Here is a 13,500-nt window from a genome sequence, read left to right as displayed (position 1 = left end):
AGTGAAATAGCCTTTTTGCTGAGTTGGAGAAAGTTTTAGTGGTCTGGATAAAAGATCAAAACAACTGTAGTATTCCCTTAAGCCAAAACCTAATCCAGAGTAAGGCCCTAACTCTATTCCATTCTATGAAGGCCGAGAGAGGTGAAGAAGCTGAAAAAGAAAAGTTGAGAGCTAGCAGAGATCAGTGCATGAGATTTAAGAAAAGAAGCTGACTCCATAACAAAAAAGTGTAAGGTAAAGCACCAAGTGCTGATAGAGAAGCTGCAGCAAGTGATCCAGAAGATCTAGCTAAGATCATTGATGAAGGTGGCCACACTAAACAACAGATTTTCAATATAGATGAAATACCCTTTATTGAAAGAATGTGGTACTCCATGGAATACTATGCAGCCATAAAAAAGAACAAGATCATGTCTTTACAGGAATATGGATGGAGCTAGAGGCCATTATCCTTAGCATACTAATGTAGCATCAGAAAATCAAATACTGCCTGTTCTCACCTATAAGTGGGAGCTAAATGATGAGAACACATGGACACATAGAGTGGAACAACAAACACTTGGACCTACCTGAGCATGGAGGGTGGGAGGAGGCAGAGGATCCAGAAAAATAACTGATAGGTACTAGCTCAATACCTGGGTGATGAAATAATCTGTACCACAAACTCTCATGACACAAGTTTACCTATATAACAAACCTGCGCATGTATTCCTGAACTTAAAATAAAAGTTAAAAAAAAAAATAAAGATACCACCTAGGACTTTCATAGCTAGAGAGGAGGAGTCAATGCCTGGCTTCAAAGCTTCAAAGAATAGTTTGACTCTTTCGTTGGAGGCTGATGCAATTGGTAACTTTAAGGTGAAACAATGCCCCTTTCTATTTCAAAGATCCTAAGGTTAAAAATTATGCTAAATCTACTCTGCCTGTGCTCTATAAATTGAACAATAAAGCCTGGATGATAGCACATCTATTAACAGAATGATTCACTGAATATTTTATACCCATTGTTGAGATCTACTACTCAGAAGGAAAAATTTGATTCCCTTCAAAATATAACTGTTCATTGATAATGCACCTGGTCACCAAGAGCTCTGATGAAGATGTACAAGTAGGTGAATGTTGTTTTTATGCCTACTAACACAACATCTATTCTGCAGCCCATGGATCAAGGCATCATTTTGACTTTCAAGTCTTATTATATAATAAATACAATTCATATGGCTGTTGCTCCCAAAGATAGTGATTCCTCTGATGGACCTGGGTAAAGTAAATTGAAAATCTTCTGGAAAGGATTTACGATTCTAGATCCCATAAAGAATATTTGAAATTCATAGGAGCAGGTCAAAACATAAATATTAACTGAAGAAATTGATTCTAACCCTCATTGATGACCTTGACAGGTTCAAGAATTTAGTGGAAGAAGTAACTGCAGATGTGATGGAAATATCAAGAGAACTGGAATTAGGAGAGACTGAGGATGTGACTGAATCATTGCAATCTCATTATTGAACCTGAATAGATGAGGAGCTGCTTCTTATGGATGAGCAAAGAAAGTGGTTTCTTGAGATGGAATCCACTTTTGGTGAAGATGCCGTGAACATTATTAAAATGACACCAAAGGTTTAGAATATCACATAAATTTAGTTGACAAAGCAACAGCAAGTTTTGAGAGAACTGACTCCAATTTTGAGAGAGGTTTTACAGTGCATAAAATGCTGTCAAAGAGCACTGCATGCTACAGAAAAATCTTTTGCAAAAGGAGGAGTCAATGTGTTAAGCTTCATTGTTGTCTTATTTTAAGAAATTGCCACAGCCACCCCAATCTTCAGCAGTCACCAACCAGATTTGTAAGCAGCCATCAACATCAAGGCAAGATCCTCCACCAGCAAAAAGATTATGACTCCCTGAAGGCTCAGACAATTGTTAGCATTCTTTAGGAAAAATATATTTTTAATTAAGGTATGTACATTGTTTTTTAGACATAATAGCATTATGTCTTAATAAACTACAATATAGTATGACATAACTTTTATATGCACTGGAAAACCAAAAAAAAATATGTGTGTGTGACTTGCTTTACTGCAATGGTCACTTTACTGTAGTGGTTTAGAACCAAACCTGCAATATTTCTTAGGTATGCCAACACCCCATTAATAATAGTTTGCTTATATGCTACACCCCTCTCAGGGCTCACATGCACTACACATATTTCCCTGGCTAAAAAGGGTCTTGGGGGACAGAAGAGTGTGGAGGCTGAAATTCAGGCCATGCTTTTTGACAAGCCCAATGCCCTATTAGAAGTTTGGGTCCTTGTTCATCTTTGTTATTTTTGTTAATAACAAACACACTGAGGCATTTCATCTTCTCCAAGGTCACTATATCAGAAACAGATTTTTTTTTCTTTTAACTCATCTGTATTTGTTACAACTTTAAGCAGAGTGTGACTCAAGCGCTACATTTCCATCCACAAGACTGGGTCTGAGTTATTTTTGAACAGCTTTATGATATGCTTAGGTAGGCTTATAACTTTGCTTCTCCAAACAATACTTTTCTTTGGAAAACAAGCCCTGTGGAGAATTCCTTCCAACAAGTTGCTTCAGTTTAACCTATTTCTAGAGGACTAGTACATGCAGAATTGGCAACTACAGGGGATGAAAAGTTCAAAAAGTAGGTCCTACAAGATGTAACAAATAATTTTCTAAACATCAAAAAAAGAGAAAGAATCCGAAGACAAACCTGAAATTGAAGATGTTGGTTCTGATGAGGAAGAAGAAGAAAAGAAGGATGGTGACAAGAAGAAGAAGAAGATTAGGAAAAGTACATTGATCCAGAAGAACTCAACAAAACAAAGCCCATCTGGACCAGAAATCGAGATGATATTACTAATGAGGAGTACAGAGAATTCTTCAAGAGCTTGACTAATGACTGGGAAGATCACTTGTCAGTGAAGCATTTTTCAGTTGAAGGACAGTTGGAATACAGAGCCCTTCTATTTTCCCATGATGTGCTCCTTTTGACCTGTTTGAAAACAGAAAGAAAAAGGACAATATCAAATTGTATGTACGCAGAGTTTTCATCATGGATAACTGTGAGGAGCTAATCCCTGAATATCTGAACTTCATTAGAGTGCTGGTAGACTTGGAGAATCTCCCTCTAAATATTTCCTGTAAGATGTTGCAACAAAGCAAAATTTTGAAAGTTATCAGGAAGAACTTGGTCAAAAAATGCTTAGAACTCTTTACTGAACTGGCAGAAGATAAAGAGAACTACAAAAAGTTCTTTGAGCAGTTCTCTAAAAACATAAAGCTTGGAATACACGAAGACCTTCAAAATCAGAAGAAGCTTTCAGAGCTGTTAAGGTACTACACATCTGCCTCTGGTGATGAGATGGTTTCTCTCAAGGACTACTGCACCAGAATAAGGAAAACCAGAAATGAATCTTAAAGTTGTCTTTTCAGAAGTGGAGACTGACATCTTATTGACAGGACTGCTCATTATTTTCTTAATAAAGTGAATTGTCTCTATCAGAAACTAATGTGAAGTCATTTTTGCATTCCATTTCAATTTTATTTTTTCTTATATACAACCAGTCATTCCAACAGAGTACACTGAATAATCTATTATTATTAGAAAATTGTCTTTACCTTTAATGAATTTTACCCACATATAGTTTGATTGAATATTGCCAGTATGGTATTTTATTATCTGTTAATGCAAATCTCATATCATGTTTCTTCTTTTAAAAATATCTTAGCTATTTTTACCTATTATTTCTAGCAGTCGATTTTGGAGTAGTTCAGCTGGAATTTTTATTGCAATTGTATTTATATTTATACTTAATTTTAGAAGGAATAAAATTTTTATTATATTCAGTTTGCCTTTTAGGAAAAAATACTTCTCCTTACTAAATTTCTTTTATGTATCTTAGTGATAGCGTATAGCTTTCCTCATACAAGTCCTATACATTTCTTGTTAAGGTATTTATAGGTTGTTTAAACTATTTTCTATGTTTATTACTAAGAATCTTTTTTAATACATTTTCTAAGAGGTTATTGCTGGCAGATAGGAAAGCTATTGATTTTTAAATAATTTTCAACTGAGTTACTCACATTTTTGTGACTGTTAATTTTTCACACACTTGCTTCAGATTTTCTAGGCATACAAGTATATTCCTCAAAAATATTGCCCACAGAGTACAAATGCCTAAATACATTCAGTTAGGCATAATAAGCCTGTAGATTCAAACTCTAATCTTCCCTTACATACATTTCAGCTTCAAATTTTTCTTTGAAAAGTTAAATAACATAGCAGTTTTATTCCAACAATGAAACAAAACTCATACATAAATGTGCAACTGAAATTTAGACATAGTAAAAACAGGGCTGATTTCATATAATTGCTTATAAAAGTCATTGACAAATAACTCAAGTTTGCACAAAGTATTATTTCCCAGCCTTCTCAGGACCATTTTTGCTCTTCAAGGCTCTCATGTAAACAAAGGTATAAGTTTAAGAATGGTGGAATAATTGTTAAGGAGGTTTTCAGTACTCATATTCTGAAAGTGCCTTCCAATATCTAGGTCTTTTAAATACCTTTATAACGTATTGGGTTATGACAATTGTTATTATAATTCTATTAAAAATATCACTTCATGTTCACCATATTTTCATTCTGTGATGGCCAGTACTGGGACAAACACAGGCAGATATCATGATACAAGAAGAGGGAAGATTTGGCCTTGCTCAATTAGCTGCTTATCCACAGGCCCCATCATACCAAGAGCTTCAGGGCTCACCTGGGAACATTGGTTGGTACACTGGGAGTTATATTGATGTATTGCTCATCAAATTTTTTTCCAGGTCCCCAGTTAATCTGCTATGCGATTCTATGTCTACTTTTACCTTAATTTCATTATATATATACATTATAAATCCTATTGATGGGCCCCTGTATTTATAAGAAAACAATGTTCTTCAAATTAAACACTGCACCTTTGTATAGTATGAATCCTCACTCCAATTATATAAATTCCTACAAGTCATTGCCCATATTTCTATTGTGAAACAATACTACATACTCATTTGTCTTCTAAGTAGCTATTAGATTGAGCTCCTCAAAGGAAGAATGAGGGTCCTTAGATTTTTTGCATAGTATTAGATACATAGTAGGTGATTTTTGAAGGGAACAACAAGGTAAGACATTCAAAGCAGAAGGAGATAAGGAAGCAACTAGCTAAAAACAGTCTAGGTACGTAGATTCAACAGGGAAAAAATGATTTTATTCCCTGTTTTCTACTTTACCCACATTTACTTTGGGATATAAGAAATGAAAAAAAGGCAGTTCTGTGGGGTGATATTAAGCAGTAAATGTAGCTGCAAGCTTTTGAACAATTTATCCTATAGATCAACTTGTATATTTTTAGTGAACAGCACAAGAGCACATAAATATCTCAAGGGGCCCAATGACATGTTGAGGTCTTAAAATATGTTCTAATATAAAGAATTTTGTAATGCTGTTGTAGTTGAGCATACACGTTTTTGAGCTTTTTAAGAGAGCCAATTTCTCTCAGATACGTTGCTCACTAAACCAGTAGAAACTTATGGGAATTTTAGGCTCTTGAGTTGTCTTACAACTTATATCACAGATATCCAAATTTGACTATGGAATTAAGAAAAAACTGAAGAAACAATTTTGGAAGACCTGGAAATCGTATCACCTGAGGTTATAAACAAATTCACTCTCAGATTCATTTTATGGAAATTACCACAGATATGTTGCAGACAAGATCAGTCTTTTGCCCATGCTTACCTGCACTGTAATAACTAATAAAACAATATCTTGTAGATGCAGACTATAATTAGATTAAAAAAAAGAAGTCACAGTTTGATTGCTAATCACAATATCCTGGTACATTTTCTGAGGTAATATTTTAAATTCTCTCCTCCTGTAGTATAATTGCCACATTCTGCTTCTAGTGTAACTGCTAGTGAGTTTTCCAGGCTCCTTTGCATTTATTTTAGTTGTCTGAATGCAGTATGTTCAAAGTACAAAACAGTCTTTTAAAAAACACAGAGAAGCAGAGAATATTTCATTTTAATCCAAATTTCTCCAGAGAATTATATTTGGTTTCCTTTCACTAGAATCTACATGCGCCTCACCAGAATCCATCAGGTCAGCTGTAGATTGTGGTGGCTTTATGCAATTTCAATATCTGTCCATGCAAAAAACAATATTTTCAAATTATCATTAAAAAAGTCGTGGTGAGAAGGTTTGGAATCTTAAATTAACTTCACTTATTTCTCTGTCTACACTCTTGTGTGAATACATCTCTTAAAGCAAACAGCATATGTTGCTTTACAGAATCGTTTTGCATAAATATGTTATTTTCATCCAACAGTCAATAAATTCACTTCCTTAAAGCAACATTCCACCTCAGAATGATCCACTTTCTGCCAATATGAATATTTATTATAATACATATATGAATGAACTCTCAAAGATTAATTTTAAGTCTCAGGCAATTGCTGCATCACATTCAAACACGTATGATAAATGTGTGAAGCAAAATAACTTTCAACATCCACAGAGAGCAGTTTCAACAAGGCCAACAGGCTTTATTGGAAAGTAAATCTGTACTTAGGTGAGGCGTAAGTCAGAAGGTAAGCATTTTAAGAATGTTTCAAATCAGTGCCATGTCCCCACTAAGGTAAATTTTTTTGTTTTCTATCGTGTTTTAGAAGAAAACAAACTAATCCTCGAAATGCCTGCATGAGATCATTTTCTATAACGGCAAGCTAGGAAATTGGAACTAACTCTTTGAAAGCAAACTGAAATTGTTGGATAAAATTTAAAAAATCACCTTAAGACATTAAGAAGCTAACAAAATAAGGTATTACTAGTCAGAAGGGAAGAACTGAATTACCAGAACTGAAGGGCAAGTGTGAAGCCAGAGGAAAAAGTGGCACAAAAGCTCTTTTTATTTGAAGTTCTTGTCACTCTTTGAACTTCGAACTTCGGTTAGAGGGGCATATGAAATGAGAGGAGGAGCAATCAAATTTCAGAGTCCACTCAAGATACAGGCATCTGATAGGACATTCTCCCCACATTAATCTGAGGCCATAGTGGCTGCACCCTCAAGACAAGTTTGCCATACAAGTCAAGATTTTCCACCCACATTGACATCATCTGAGAGGCCCAAAAAACTCAAGACGTGAAGTTAACCACATCCCAGATACTCTAGACACTTAATAAACTTTGAACATCTTCTTTAAAGCAGCAATTCTCAAACTGGAACATAAATCAGACTCATGTGGAGCGTTTATTAAAACAGATTGCTGGACCTCAACCCCAGACTTTCTAATTATTTAGTCTAGGATGAGTCCTAAGAATTTATATTTCTAACAAATTCTCAGGTGATGCTGATGTTGCTGGTCCAGGGACCACACACTTTGAGAACCATGGCTGTTAATGAACATATCTTTATCCTAAGTTATTTCCCCAAGAAAAAAAAAATTGCAAGGATATTGAGGATCATATGATAAAGGAAAAATAAGCACACAAGAACACAGGTATCATGAGCAAAAATGTCAAACACAGAGCTGCAACGATTTCAGATACTGGAATCATCAGTCACAGATGATAAAACCATTATGCTGATTTTAACCACTACAGTTAAAGAAATTAAAGACAAGCTTAAAAAAACTTTAGAAAATAGAAATTGTAAAAAAAATGACAACAGATTTGAAAAAAAAATAACAAATAGACATCTAGAAATTAAAAATATACTAATTAAACCAATGGGATTAACAACAGATTAGATGAAGCTGAAGAGAGAATTAATAAACTGCTATGTAGGTCGGTAAAGGAATTTAGGTCAGACATCAGCGATCTAGAGTCTGCAGTCAAAAATCTGGCCCACTGCTTGGTTTTGCAAGTAAAGCTTTATTGGAACACAGCAATGCTCATTCATTTACGTCTTGCTTATGGCTTCCATATCCTGAACTGGGGTCAGGAGAGTGAGATAGCCAGGAGGCAAAATGTAAGGAGATTCTCACTCTCACATTCATACAAGGGCCTGCAAGTGCCAACTTGGCACATGCACAACCCTGTGAGTAACTGTGTTCTTAAAATTAATGCCTTACGCACCTTTCTGCCCTACCCTAATCTTGGCCTTGGAAGGGAGATGAGAGGAACTTCAAAGGGTAAATTTATAAGGCTCTTCATTTTTGCTATAATGCTTATGATTTGTGCACTTTTTTGTATACATGTGTTAATGTGTTAGATTTCAATTTTTTAAAGAAATGCTTTTCAAAATCAGGACAAAGAATAAATAGTAATAAAAATTAGAAACATTTTGAACTCAAAAATAATAAAATTTGCATTTACAAAATAAGTGGGCTGAAGCTAAGACAATGTTTTAATGCATACATTTTAAAAGTAGAAAGACAAATAAAAGTGAACTAAGCGTCTATGTTAAAGAACAGCATATTCAATAAAGTAGCTATTGTATTATAGGGTATAAAACCCTCAGAAAATTGGGCCTGTATGTTCCAAGTCACATGCACAAGAATGTCTATAGCAACAAAATTTATGTTATATAACTATAAAAATGATTGAATTACAGATAAATATGTGAGTGAATCTCAAAAAACAAAATAATGTGTACAAAAGAAACAAGATGAAGGGCTTGATCTTGGACTTCCCAGACTTCATAATTGTGAACGATAATGTCTGTTGTGTATAAGCCACCTAATCTATGGAATTTTGTTATACTAGCCCAAACCTATTAAGATAATAATATAACAAAAGCTCATGTACCACTCACTCAGGTGCAACATCTATCAATATTTTTCATGTCTAGGCTTACTCACTCTCCTCTAATTCTTTTCCTGGAGATTTTAAAATAAAGCCCATATATCTTGTCATTTTACCTATGAGTACATCTACATTCTACTTTAAAAAATAAAAGCAAATTTTTAACATAACCATCATGCTACTATTTTCATACCAAATAATAGTACTAATTTTTTAATATCATCATTATATGCCCAACTGTTCTTGATTCTGTCAACAATCATTATTATAGTTGTTTTCTTTGAACCAGGATCTAAATAAGGTCTACACATTGCATTTGATCATGAATTCTTTTAAGTCTTCTTTGTTCTTTAGCAGCCTTCTTTATCTATATATTTATTTATTTATTCATTTAATATCATTGATTTATTGAAAAAACAAGGTCATTTGCCCTGTAGAATGCCTTACATGACAGATTTCACTGATTGCTTCCTTGGAGTGTTGATAATTTTTTTTCTTTAACTGCATTTTATATTTTTGGAAGTATTCAAATATTAACTTCTAATCTTCATGTAATAGTGTCTATATGCAGAAAGCAGTGCTTTTTTTTTTGTATGGCAGCATCAACCTGCAGAGTACACGTGAAAACTCAATTAATATTAAAAAAGATAAAAATGTTTACTTTTAAAAACATTCATTCAGCTGACAATAGTAAGGCTCAAACCATCTATTTGATGCAATAATAATTGCTTTACCATAAATCTAAATCTAATGATAGAAAAGACTTAAAAATTAATGGACTCTTAACTCATTATTTTTAAGGTAATAAACTCTTTTCCAATTAACTATCATTTCTAAACTTTAAGTCAGTCTTCTCTGTGCACTCAGAAAAATCTCATTTGCAGCAAAAATATCGTATTTTATAGGGCAGAGTTTCTCATTTGTGGACAAATTAATGTGTCTTTACTGCATAAATGGGATACTCATTTTAAATAAATTGAGAAACAGTATTACCACAAGTTTTTAAATAATAAAATTTTATATCAGTGAGAGAGTTTGAAAATTTTCACTAACTTATTTATCAGAGGACTGATGATAAATATTGTGAGTTATGGACAGGTCCCATATCCAGCTGACTACTTCATTTACTCTTTTTTTTATTATACTTTAAGTTTTAGTGTACATGTGCACAACGTGCAGGTTTGTTACACATGTATACATGTGCCATGTTGATGTGCTGCACCCATTAAATAGTCATTTACATTAGATATATCTCCTAATGTTATCCCTCTCCCCTCCCCCCACCCCACAGGAGGCCCTGGTGTGTGATGTTCCCCTTCCCGTGTCCAAGTGTTCTCTTGTTCAATTCCCACGTATGAGTGAGAACATGCAGTATTTGGTTTTTTGTCCTTGCGATAGTTTGCTGAGAGTGATGGTTTCCAGCTTCATCCATGTCCCTACAAAGGACATGAACTCATCATTTTGTATGGCTGCATAGTATTCCATGGTGTGTATATGTGCCACATTTTCTTAATCCAGTCTATCATTGTTGGACATTTGGGTTGGTTCCAAGTCTTCGATATTGTGAATAGTGCCGCAATAAACATACGTGTGCATGTGTCTTTATAGCAGCATGATTTATAATCCTTTGGGTATATACCCAGTAATTGGATGGCTGGGTCAAATGGTATTTCTAGTTCTAGATGCCTGAGGAATCGTCACACTGACTTCCACAATGGTTGAACTAGTTTACAGTCCCACCAACAGTGTAAAAGTGTTCCTATTTCTCCACATCCTCTCCAGCACCTGTTGTTTCCTGACTTTTTAATGATCGCTGTTCTAACTGGTATGAGATGGTATCTCATTGTGGTTTTGATCTGCATTTCTCTGATGGCCAGTGATGATGAGCATTTTTTCATGTGTCTGTTGGCTGCATAAATGTCTTCTTTTGAGAAGTGTCTCTTCATATCCTTCGCCCACTTGTTGATAGGGTTGTTTGTTTTTTTCTTGTAAATTTGTTGGAGTTCATTGTAGATTCTGGATATTAGCCCTTTGTCAGATGAGTAGATTGCAAAAATTTTCTCCCATTCTGTAGGTTGCCTTTTCACTCTGATGGTAGTTTCCTTTGCTGTGCAGAAGCTCTTTAGTTTAATTAGATCCCATTTGTCAATTTTGGCTTTTGTTGCCATTGCTTTTGCTGTTTTAGACATGAAGTCCTTGCCCATATCTATGTCCTGAATGGTATTGCCTAGGTTTTCTTCTAGGGTTTTTATGGTTTTAGGTCTAACATGTAAGTCTTTAATCCATCTTGAATTAATTTTTGTATAAGGTGTAAGGAAGGGATCCAGTTTCAGCTTTCTACATATGGCTAGCCAGTTTTCCCAGCACCATTTATTAAATAGGGAATCCTTTCCCATTTCTTGTTTTTGTCAGGTTTGTCAAAGATCAGTCAGTTGTAGATATGTGGCATTATTTCTGAGGGCTCTGTTCTGTTCCATTGGTCTATATCTCTCTTTTGGTACCAGTACCATGCTGTTTTGGTTACTGTAGCCTTCTTTATTACTACCAAATGAGAAGTTCTTAACTAGCAAACAGTTTTAATGTTTGATGCCTCTGCCTTACAGTTCTTGATATTTGGATTAAACATAGACCTAGAAATTATTGGGAGATTTCATATTGAATACAGTGTCCTGTGTGCTAAAAGATGCTCAACTGATTAGTGCAGCACATTTAAAAGCAATGGTATGGTGATGTAGGAACATGGTAGGAAGTATATTTCTTGTTGTTTTTTTGTGTGTATTTCTTCATGTTTATTACAGCATTTAAATATGGCTTTTATAATCTATCAAAGATTGTATCATTCATTTATTTATCTGACAAGCAAAGAAGAAATATGAAAGCTGAAAAAAATCATTCTTGGAAATCGAGCTGTATGAACTAATTTAGACTTCTTAAGAAATTTTCTTGTCTTGTCATCAGTATTAACATCATGTTGTCACTAAAATAATGTGTGTAGACTATTCAAGTATATTAGTCAGGATTCTCTAGAGGGACAGAAATATAGGATAGGGATAGGTATAAGAATATAAAGGGGAATTTATTAAGTATTAACTCACATGATCACAAGGTCTCACAATAGCCTCTCTGCAAGCTGAGAAGCAAGGAAAGCCAGTCTGAGTCCCAAAACTGAAGAACTTAAGAGTCTGATGTTCAAGGGCAGGAAACATCCAGCATGGGAGAAAGATGTAAGCTGGGAGGCTAGGCCAGTCTAATCTTTTCACATTTTTCTGCCTGCTTTATATTCTAGCTGCATTGGTAGCTGATTAGATGGTGCCCACCCAGTTTAAGGGTGGGTCTGCCATTCCCAGTCCACTCACTCAAATGTTAATCTCCTTTGGCAACACCCTCGCAGACACACCCAGGATCAATATTTTGCATCCTTCAATTCAATCAAGTTTACACTCAGTATTAACCATCACATCAAGTTATTAAATGTATCTCTAAGATGTGTCTTAAAGCAAAAGTGACCAAAATCAGAGCAATAAACCTTCATCTTATTGAAAGTATTTCTGAGATATGTTACAGAGCAAAAGTGCCTGAAATAAGACCAATAGACCTTAATCTTTTATTGGTGCTGTGAATCTTTAATTAAAAAACAATCTTAGCCCTCATTTGTAAAGCTCCCAGAAGTAATTTCCCCTTGACAACTACTGTAGTTCAGAGGGAAAAATTGAGTCTTGTCTTCAATTCTAACATATCCTTGCATAGCAATCTGAAAAGTCAGATATTTAATCGTCATGAATACCCACATTCACAATGTTTTCTATTTATTGAACATTAAATCAAGATTGGGCATATTGCCAACTACTGACTTATGAAAACAGTATTTGTGGGATATTTACGTGCATCCTTTTTATTTGCACATCAAAATACTACTTGTGACAAATAGAATGATTGCTACTTGTTATCGATCCCAAACATCTTTGTCCAATCACAGATTTAAAAAAAAAAACACCAACTTATTCATAAGAGGACTAGAACAATGTTTTTTAAAACATTTTTGCATACTTCCCCATATGCCAACTGCTGATACATTAACAATAGATTCACATCAGAACATTCCTTACTACTTCAGCAAAATATTGACCATAAGCACAGGTAATTGTTCTTCCATAATGTACACTTTTAATACTTATCTGATTTTAGCTCCTTCCACTGTCCTCTACACAAGATGTTCCAGTTGGATCTTCTTTCTCTTGCCCAGAAAGGCCTAGCTTTTGCTTTCCAAAGAGACCTTTCATGAACTTGTCCCACTATCTTCACATGAATAGAGGCAGCTGTCCTCTATTTCCCTCAGTCACTTCCTTCTTGTTAGCCAGATGTCAATTAAAAGTCTCTCCTCAGTGAGATCGGTCTTCTCAATTAATATGACCACACCCCTGGTCACTCACTGTCACATGCAGAAGGGGTATTAAAAACCATTTAATAATCTGTAAAGCATAAGCATCAATCAGAAGGGACACAGGCTATACAAACAGGTATGGCTGTCCTGTTACATAATTGCTGAGCATCTTCCCTGATGATATCAAGCTCTTCTATTCTCTTTAGAGCACTATCACTATCTGAAATTGATCTTGACTTGGCTGTTGTTTGCCTCTTCCTGATAAGAGGATACAGCCAGGCATGGTGGCTCACACCTGTAATCTC

General features: G+C 34.8%; 1 pseudogene; it reads left to right on the top strand.

Annotated features, from left to right (window-relative positions):
- The first annotated feature begins 2,711 nt into the window (after positions 1–2,711).
- LOC109026490 (heat shock protein HSP 90-alpha-like) lies at positions 2,712–3,444 on the top strand (annotated as a pseudogene).
- The last annotated feature ends 10,056 nt before the right edge of the window (positions 3,445–13,500 follow it).

The sequence above is a fragment of the Gorilla gorilla genome, chromosome 3, assembly GCF_029281585.2.
Source record: "Gorilla gorilla gorilla isolate KB3781 chromosome 3, NHGRI_mGorGor1-v2.1_pri, whole genome shotgun sequence".
NCBI lineage: Eukaryota > Metazoa > Chordata > Mammalia > Primates > Hominidae > Gorilla > Gorilla gorilla.
This window is presented reverse-complemented; position numbering and strand designations above follow the sequence as displayed.